Source organism: Vanellus vanellus, assembly GCF_965231255.1.
Source record: "Vanellus vanellus genome assembly, chromosome: 1".
Lineage (NCBI taxonomy): Eukaryota > Metazoa > Chordata > Aves > Charadriiformes > Charadriidae > Vanellus > Vanellus vanellus.
In genome coordinates, this window is record NC_138905.1 from 12447945 (window position 1) to 12458705 (window position 10761).

The following is a 10761-nucleotide window of genomic DNA, read 5'->3' on the forward strand; positions in this document are numbered from 1 at the left end:
ACACTCACTTTTGAAACCTGATAACTGACAAAATGTTTCTTTCATTTTTTTTCTTTGTTGTTTTCTTTTTTTTTAATATATTGCAATCTAATTTTCACCATACACTCATTGCGTTCTGGTTAATCTAATTATTGCAAACACTGGAATAGGCCACCTGGTCACTGAACACCAGAGCCCTGCAAGCTGTGCACATGAGCAAGGCCACCGGTGTGCACAGGTCTCCCAGCAGTAGTAGGAAGGGGAGAGCTAAAATACATTTTGCACTTTCTAGATTTCTATTGCTGCCTGATCTGTAATGCTTCACTTGATTAATTCCTTGTTTGTATTTAAAATAAGGGATTTCCAGTGGCAAGGTTTCTGAATGCATCTCCAGCAACAAATCTAATCTAAAATGAATAATTTGAGCTATAGTGACATCAACATTCATTTCTGGATGCCTTAGAATTGTTGAGGTTGGAAGGGACCTTGAAGATCACCAAGTCACCACTTGGCCAAGCTGGACATTCACAAGTCCATGGGCCCTGATGGCATGCATCCGCGAGTGCTGAGAGAGCTGGCGGATGTTATTGCTAGACCACTCTCCATCGTCTTTGAACGGTCATGGAGAACAGGAGAGGTGCCTGAGGACTGGAGGAAGGCCGACATCACTCCAATCTTCAAAAAAGGCAAGAAGGAGGACCCAGGGAACTACAGACCGGTTAGTCTCACCTCTGTCCCTGGGAAGGTATTGGAGCGACTCATTCTGGATGTCATCTCCAAACACGTTGAGGAACAGGAAGTTATTGGAAGTGGTCAACATGGATTTACCAAGGGTAAATCGTGCTTGACCAATCTGATAGCTTTCTATGATGTTATAACTGGTTGGCTGGATGAGGGGAAAGTCGTGGATGTCATCTACCTTGACTTTAGCAAGGCTTTTGACACTGTCTCCCATGACATCCTCATTAGGAAGCTGAGGAAGTATGGGCTAGATGAGGTGACAGTGAGGTGGATTGAGAGTTGGCTGCGGGACAGGACTCAGAGGGTTGTGATCAGCGGCACGGAGTCTAGTTGGAGGCCTGTAACCAGTGGTGTCCCCCAGGGGTCAATACTTGGTCCTATTTTGTTTAATATATTCATTAATGACCTGGATGAGGGGACAGAGTGTATCCTCAGCAAGTTTGCTGATGATACCAAACTGGGTGGGGTGGCTGACACCCCAGAGGGCTGTGCTGCCATCCAGCGTGACCTGGACAGGCTGGAGAGCTGGGCAGAGAAGAACCTAATGAGGTTCAACAAAACCAAGTGCAAGGTCCTGCACCTGGGGAGGAAGAATGCTAGGCACCAGTACAGGTTAGGGGCTGACCTGCTGGGAGATAGCTTGGAGGAGAAGGATCTGGGGGTTGTGGTAGACAGCAAATTATCCATGGCCCAGCAATGTGCCCTTGTCGCCAAAAAGGCCAATGGAATCCTGGGCTGCATAGGGAAGAGTGTGGCCAGTAGGTCGAGGAAGGTCATTCTCCCCCTCTGCTCGGCACTGGTGAGGCCACAACTGGAATACTGTGTCCAGTTTTGGGCTCCCCAGTTCAAGAGGGACAGGGAACTGCTGGAGCGAGTCCAGCGAAGGGCAACTAAGATGATTAAGGGCTTGGAGCACCTCCCTTATGAGGAAAGGCTGAGAGAGCTGGGACTCTTTAGCCTGGAGAAGAGAAGGCTGAGGGGAGACCTTATTATGGCATACAAGTATCTAAAGGGTGGGTTGAAGGAGGATGGAGCCAGGCTCTTTTCATTGGTTCCAAGTGACAGGACGAGGGGCAATGGGCACAAGTTAGAACACAGGAAGTTCCGTTCAAATACACGGAAACACTTCTTTACGGTGAGGGTGACAGAGCAGTGGCACAGGCTGCCCAGGGAGGTTGTGGAGTCCCCTTCCCTGGAGATTTTCAAGACCCGCCTGGATGCAGTCCTGAGTAATGTGCTCTAGGCAATCCTGCTTTAGCAGGAGAGTTGGACTAGATGATCTCTAGAGGTCCCTTCCAACTCAGATAATTCTGTAATTCTGTGATTCTGTGAAGTCCAACCATCAACCTAACACTGCCATAAACCACCACTAAACCATGTCCCTCAGCACCATGTCTACCCATCTTTTAAATACCTCCAGGGATGGCGACTCCACCACTTCCCTGGGCAGCCTGTTCCAGTGCTTGATAACCCTTTCTGTGAAGAATTTTTCCCTAATATGCAATCTAAACCTCCCCTGGTGTAACTTGAGGCCATTTCCTCTTGACCCATCACCTGTTACTTGAGATAAGAGACTGACTCCCACCGCACTACACCCTCCTTTCAGGTAGCTGTAGAGAGCGATAAGGTCTCCCCTCAGCCTCCTTTTCTCCAGGCTAAACAACCCCAGTTCCCTCAGCTGCTCCTTGTAAGACTTGTGCTCGAGACCCCTTACCAGCTTCATTGCCCTTCTCTGGACACCTCAATGTCCTTCTTGTAGTGAGGGGCCCAAAACTGTACACAGTACTTGAGGTGGGGCCTCGAGTGCTGTTGGCCTTCTTGCCCACCTGGGCACACTGCTGGCTCATATTCAGCTGGCTGTTGACCAACACCTTGATGACATAATAAAAGCCAAGGTCTTTCAGAAACAAATCCATGAACAAACACGTCTCAAATGTATTCTTCAAGCAAACGCCTAAGAAATGGGGTGGACTTTACACCGTAGCCTCGAAAATAGAGGTGAGACCGTACAGATTGGGTTTCCCGCTCCTGCTTTGAGAGTTGGGCTGGCCTAAATCTGCCCGATTTTTTGGCAAAGCAGTGACCGGCACGAACTGCGTATGGGCTTCGCGACTTCCTCCCCTCCGTCCCTCCCCCCCCGCCGGGAGAAAGACCCGCGGGCGGTGCCGCCGGGCTGCTCGGGGGCTGCAGGGCCGCGCTGTGACACGGGGCGTGGGCCGCTCCCTCAGCCCGGCGGCTGCCAGCGAAACCGGCGGTGCTGCGGCGCTCTGCCGGGGACAGGCCGACCGACAGCGGCGGCGGGATCCCAAATAATCCCCGCCGGGCCTCCCCCGGGGCCGCCCGCCGTGAGCGGCGCCAGGCGCGGCCGCCAGGGGCCGCCATGGCACCGCTGCGCCCAGCGGCCGCCGCCGCCTGCGGGCTTCGGGCGGGGGGGGGGGCCGGGGCCGGGCGGGCGCAGCGGGACAGGCCGCGGCGTGGAGTGCGGCTTCAGCACCCCCTGCGGTGTCTTTCCGCACACCGACACAGAGCTCGGCTGGCAGGGAGAGGGCGGGGAGGGGGAGCCCGCTGTCCTGCTGACAAAGCCTTCATCTTTAATTCCCTTTTTTTTTATTTTTTAAGGGAACCTGGCATGTCCAGGTGCGGCAGCTCTAACTGCGTGGGGTGTAATCCTGGTCACCTGCGTCCCGCTTGGGCTGGATTACCCCAGTCAGTGAGCTGGATTGCTCTCTTCTTCAGACAGGCTAATCCTTTAAACTCATTAAGTATCTCCGAATTTACCGTGGGGAGCCACTGAGCACCTAAATTCCGGCAGTGACCCGTGGTTGGCAGTGCCAGGCCTGCCCTGCACCCACTGAGCACTGAAGTCTGACCCTGCTGGAGGCCTGCAGCCACCCGAACTGCCCCTGAATTCCCAGGCGGGGGCACAAAGTGTGGCAAGAGGAGGGTGAGAGTGAACAGGGTGTATTGGACATGAGGAGGAAGAGGGAAGGCCATCGTATCTGCCATGTGTTTTTCATGCATAATAGACTTTTTATATTTTTTTTTTTCTGTGTACACACAGAAAAGTCATTTCCCATTTTTTTCTGAAAACAGGTTATTATTCACAAGGGAAAAAAAGCTTTGAGACCAGATGGAAACATGAAACATGACTTCCAGAGAAAAGATAGCCGGAAGTTTCCAAAAATCTTCCTGGAATGTGTCTGCACTCACCATAGAAAAAGCATTAAATAATAGAAAACTTTCCCAAACAAAACTTTTCCCTACTTTCCAAAACATGAGTTGTAACCCTGATCTTGGTCCTACCAACTTTCAAAATGTAAAGGTAGGCATGAGACAGGAGTCAGCAAGGGGTTAAGGAAAAATGGTTTTGCAGAAAATGGTCTGAGTCTTCTTCCCAGCTCCAGGGGACCTCTGAGATGCAGCAGGAACCTGGGTTCTTCCACCTGCACTTTCCCAAATTCTAGCCCTACTCCTAGTTCTAAATCTACCCTAAGCTAGAAATTGGGTCCAGTCCTTGAGAAGTGAATGACAGAAGGTAAAGTAGCACTTTAAACCAAGATGAGCCTTTTTCCTTTTTTCTCAGTGTTCTCAATGAGGCATTGAGAATTTAGGTTTCTCGAAATTATTCTTGTCCAAACCTTAACTGTATCATCAGCTGTCACCCTGACATTCACTCCAAGTACTGTACGTTTCAGAGATGTAAAATTAATCATTAAATAGTGAAAAAAAGACTGAATCCCTTGGAATCACTTACCAGATCCCTTGGAATCTCTTATCTTTCTCAGTTAGGAGTGCCCTTGTAGCCCCATGTATTAGTAAATACAGTATTGCTGTTGCTGGTAACAAGTCACGGGCTTTGTGTTGCATCAACACAGGCCTGAGGGTTTGTCAGGCTTTGTCTGGACTAGTCTCAACAAGCACGGGAGCTTTGTTTCAGAGTGTTTATCTGTGTCCGCAATTGTCTAAGGAGCAGGTGGCTCTTACCTTTTTGGTTTAGTTTTGCTTAGCTTGGTATAATTGGCGTAATGTCTGTTGTTAAAAGTTGTTATATAAATAGGAATAACAAGTAATTTGGCTGTGCAAAATGAACTACCTGTGACCCTAGACTAATGACAAAGCATAAAGAAGTAAAGTTATGGTGTGATAGTGGTGGCTGTAAAGGTTGGAGCGTAGGATAATACTGGAGGCCCCAGGGCTGTCGGTAAGTCACCAGTGAGGGCACGGCAAACCTAGGAGCTGGATAAAACCAGTTGTAGGCATAACAAAAAAGTGTCTTATGTGTATAAACTGTACCATAAATAGTGAAGTCAGGTGCAACATAAGAGATGCGGACAAAGGAAGAAAACCCAGGATATAGAGCATGTTAACAAACATATTAAAATGAGTCCAAGTGGCCTCTAGAGCAAGGAGGAAGCAGACATCAACATCAGCATCATCCTCCTCCTACCATGAACACCATACTTCTCCCAGCAAATATCTCAGGAGGACAGCTTGCTGTCACACCTCTTCCCTCAGAGAAAATCCTTCAGCGTTAGCAGGTAGAGGAGCATTGGAGAGGTAAATGTAACACCAGAGAAAACGCATTAGATACTAGAAGGGAGGGTTTATTACAACTTTAATTATTGATGAGATATATTTTTTTAGTCTTGAAAATTTAAACTGCATTTAAACTAACTAACATTAACTGTTTTCTGTATTTTGGTTATACATTTGGTTTAAATTATATTAACAATAAAATTTTGGCTTCCGGTACAAGATGTGGTCCTTCCTTTGCCCATAACAAGATGCTTAAACACAGCATGTGTGGCATATACAAATACTCAGAGGTAGAAGTGGTATCAATCTGGTAATCTCATCCCTGCCCTTGTACTTTAGATGATCTCCAGGAATGCATGCACTCCAATGGGATAAGATGACAAAAGATTCACTGTGTTTGTCATCACACCTCTTCGTAACTCTCTTTGAGCTTCTCATTTCAAGAACTACGGTTCTGATTCTGTGTATTCCATTTCCTAAGTGTTTTCAGCATGTATTGTGGATATGGACTCTTCCAGGAAGCAAAAGAGAAAAGAATGGATTTGTTACAAAGAACATTATTGCTTTTGCTTTGCAAACTCTTCAACAGGCAGCATTAACCTACGGAAGGAATGCTCAAACACTGCCACCTTTCAGTGTATTGCCATTATGTTGTCTTTAGTTTGTACCGTCGTTATGATATTGTACATTGTCTTTGATAGTCCATGAAAGTTTGGATGACCCATCTTTATTTTCATTTGAAACTGGCATCCAAACCCTTGCAGAGCAGCTTTACTTCCCATAGCACTGCAAATCCAGCCCAATTGGCTGCCTGAGATCATTTTGGTCATGCATTGAACTTGTATTGATGGTGTGTCCTTCTGTTACATAAAGGACATGAAGCTCTGTGCATCAACCTTAAACATCATTAAGAGGGCTTCTATATAGGCAAGGACACCAGGGTTTTGTTTTTTTAGGTCTGATTGCTTACTAATATTATTATCCCTACAATTTCAAGAAATAGACTAGACCTTGACTACTTCCACCTTTTCTGAAATTCAAAAGTTACAAGTGAAACATCCATGAGGTCTTATCTGGGATATGGACCACTTCAGCAACTAGCTGTCTCTACCTGCATTCTAGATTTCCCTTTCCTAGGTTTCTGTCAGTCTTCTTCCTCTTTTCTCTTTTAACTGTTTGCTTTTACTGCATCCCCATTCATTCTTCTGTTTTCTTGCATCTAATCCCAGGAGGCATTAAGGATCATAAAATGGGTTGGAAGGGACCTTTAAAGATCAGCTAGTTTGACCCCCCTTGCCATGGGTAGGAACATCTTTTACTAGATCAGGTTGCTCAAAGCCCTATCCAACCTGCCCTCGGACACTGCCAGGAATTGGGCATCCACAACTTCTCTGGGCAACATGCCTCAATGTTTGACTCCTTTTATCAAAAGAGATGAAAAAAGATCTTAACTCTTCCCTTAAGAACTGGCAATAAGCAAAGTCTTAGAGAAGGAAACAAGTCATCCTGTGACGTGCTCACTTTTGCACTGCTTTATCTTTGAAGCTGAAAGACTTCCCAAAGCCCTGATTTAGCAAAACCAGCAGTCACTGAGAACATGAACAGAACTGTTTAAGCAAGTGAAAGTGCTGAACTGTAGAGCTGCTGTACTGGGGCCAAAATGGCCAGAGAGGCCACTCAAGAAACACCCAAAGAATATTTTACTCCCTGGGGTTTACAAGGAGTTTTTCGATATTGGCCCTAGGAGCAAACGACTGATGTGGAAAGGTCATGCTCCTTCTCAACTCTGAGTCAGCCACTCATTCTAATAAATTGAATTAAGGACTCTGCAGTCCATTCTTTTGTCCACTGGGACATGTAAATCTTATTAGTGCCAATGAAGGTTGCAAGACACTCAGAAAAGATAATATACCCCCCTTATAACATGTGTCTGTAAGATACATTACTTGTCCTAAAGCCACTTTCTATAACATTGAGCAAACCTCCCATAAATACAGCCCTTTTCTATAACATTTTAAAAGCACAGGAATGGCATATAAATCACAGGACAGTGAGACTCTCATGATGAGCATCGTGAAAGCTTCTTATCCTTGGTACAGCCCATTAAAAAAAAGTCATAAATTCTAAGGAAGCACATAGAAAGATCATCTGAGACCTAAGATCCGAGCACACTTACATGCTGAACATGCATCGAACAAACCCACTAACTGTGTTTACCCATGGGTGTAAATCCTGTCCACACAGGAGCACAAAGCTGTAAAATGAAACTATACAGCCAGGTGATGCAATCATATGGGATCTTACTCAAAAGACACAAAACTACAATGTGCTACCCAGCAGCACTGTTCAGTGGCTGGTTTTGTGGCAGCAGGGTGTGTGGAGGGGAAGGAGATGGGCTGATACTCTGTTCAGTTCATAGAATCATAGAATCATGGAATGGTTTAGGTTGGAAGGAACCTTGAAGATCATCGAGTTCCAACCCCCCTGCCATGGGCAGGGACACCTCCCACTAGACCAGGTTGCTCAAAGCCCCATCCAGCCTGGCCTTGAACACCTCCAGGGATGGAGCTTCCACAGCTTCCATGGGCAACCTGTCCCGGTGTCTTACCACCCTTGAAATAAAGAATTTCTTCCTAATATCTAATCTAAATCTACCCCCTTCCAGTTTGAAGCTATTCCCCCTTGTCCTGTCACTACATACCCGAGTAAAAAGTCCTTCCCCAGCTCTCCTGTAGGCCCCCTTTAGGTACTGGAAGGCCACTATAAGGTTTCCCTGTAGCCTTCCCTTCTCCAGGCTGAACAGCCCCAACTCTCTCAGCCTGTCTTCATAGGAGAGGTGCTCCAGCCCTCTGATCATCTTCGTGGCCCTCCTCTGGACCCCCTCCAACAGGTCCATGTCTTTCCTGGCATGGAAAGGGGGGCTCCAGAGCTGGATGCAGTGCTCCAGAGCTGGATGCAGTACTCCAGGTGGGGTCTCAGCAGAGTAGAGTAGAGTAGAGGGGCAGAATCACCTCCCTCGACCTGCTGGCCACACTTCTGATGCAGCCCAGGATATGGTTGGCCTCCTGCGATTGTTCATGAGGGGAAAGAACATAGGAGAGCTGAGCATATTGTTACAAGTTGTGTGTGTTAATTGAAGATGTGATAAAGAGCTGCAGCTTAAGGGGACATCATGTTGATTCCTATTATGAGAAGAGATTTGTAAAAAGGAAAACCTTAATGTCTCTGTTAAGTGTATTTTATCCCTGTAAAACAGGCGGTTAGTTGTAGGTGGATCATGTCACGCCACTGAGTTTTGATCAGAGCTCACTGTGAATTAAAAGTTAGTGGATTGTTCTGTTTAACATCAATAACATGACGTACTATAGGGGATAGCTTTTCCTCATCATTATTTTGATCTGATAACTTTTTTCTCCCTTATTGCGCTATTATTGGAAAGCCAATACAAACCTTGTTTAGGAATTCTGCTTAAAATTGATGTTCACTATGTATTGCATAAGTAATAGAACAGCAATTAGTTTATATGTTGGCTCCTTGAGAATTTCCCTTGAATTTTTATGTATACGTGTATGTCAATGTCTATTTCCTTCTCTCTTTCCTTGTTTTTTTTTTACGTGGGATCAATAATAACCCCATTGAATAATGTGTCTTGTTTATTCTAATGTGCTTCAATTCAGTGCTTAGAATAGAGAACAGTTAGGAAAAACAAGGTTTCTTCCATTGAAAAAAAAAAGCCATTAGTTAAATAGAGACTGTAAGTAGCACTTACATGAAAGTAGAATGACAGCTAGATCTTAATAAAATACATTACACCTTTTATTTGGAATAAACAAACTATCATTTACTTTAGAGCTCATTTACAGACTGTTTTTCATACTCTAAGTAATCTGAAATCCTAAATAAATCTCCTTCTGAAAAGCCACAGGATGCAGAGGAAGTACTTGTATAACAGTTTGGGGGCTTCAGAGAACAGGAACCAGAGAAACAAGGTGAAAGTGGCTGGGCCCAAAGGAAAGGGAATTAAATGAAGGACAGGTACATTTTTCAGACACCCATTTTCTCCCTTTCAAAACCGTTTTTATTTTTTTAATTTTGGATATTATAACAAAAAAGTTTCAAAGCTCAGACAAAACAGTTTGTTTTGTCAAAATAAGATCTTTTGATAGATCCCAACTATTTTCCTTTTCACGTGTGAAGAACTACCGGCATCTGTTAAAAACAGAAACCAAGACAAAGGTTGAAAATCTCAGAATCTTCCCTGGTAGGGAATGCCCGTTCTCGCATAGCTCTGGACAGCGGCATTTATCTTCTCAGAGCTGCTTTGCTCTCAGCAATGTTGAACTGAGCCTGACTTTGCACCAGCAGAGAGCAGCAGTTCCCCCATCACGAAGGGCTGGACCCTGCCATATCTAAGTGGGTTGTGCTTGGCTTAGGTACACATTTGGTTTAGGTACACCCTTGGTCTAGGCACCCAGTGGGTCCTGTGGGCACTAACGGGTGGCATCCAGAAAGCTCTCTCCAAACCAGGTCTGCCTGCTGTGCCTGAGACCTCCCAGCTCAGGCTCTGCACAGGTGATTGTGCTCGGTATTCTGCTGTTCACGTTTATATTTTTCTTTAGGTTGACAGGAACGGTGAGGAATTCTGCCTGTAATATTTGCTTAAACTTTTCATGCCTGAGCTCACAAGTCTGAAGGAGCTGCTGCTTTCCCCTTTCAGTATTTAATATGGAGTTGCTTTTAACTTCTATTTACTGAGTTTAGGTTTATTAAATTTTCTTCCATAAAATAATGTTTATATACATATACCACAGTGTTTATATTCTAAAAAGATTTCTACCTTTTAAAAAGACTGTTCGTGCAAACAGAAACCTTCTGGTTCCACCAGGCCACAGTAAACGCCTGTTTACATTATCTCTCTGATCTGTGACAACCCAGCACCCAACTGAGCCCCGACAGATTTACAAGTGCAATGAATCCTTGAGGTTAAGATATCAAACATCCACTTGCTAATTGTGACATTAATCTCACACTGTCTGCTGCTGAGATGTTAATGCTGTACTAGTGCCACGTTGCCATTTAAAGTCATTTCATCCTGTAGCGCAAGTCATGTGGTTCTGACTGCTGGTACAGATCCAACAGATGGATTGTGAAGGAGTAGGAGGCAGAAAGCAAAATGCAAACAGACTCACTGATTTTAAAGTACAGCATATTCAAAGATTGCCTTTGTTTTTAGATTTCTCAGTTCTTAAGCACCCAGAATAAGGTGGCGGCACTCCTTGCAGCGTACTAAGGTAGCTCAGACATCCAGACCTGGGTGCTGGGAAATGCTTCTGCCCTGCAGTTTACACAGGGCATTTAGACACAGACAAGCAGCTCTTGAAGAAAAATTCACTCCCCCGAGTACAGTGGTGAAGTTGCCTACGAAGTGAGAGGGAAGAGTTGAGCAAGTGAGAGCGAGGCAGCGGGAGCCAGCGTGCTGCGAAGGAGCTCGCTGCGGTCAGCAGG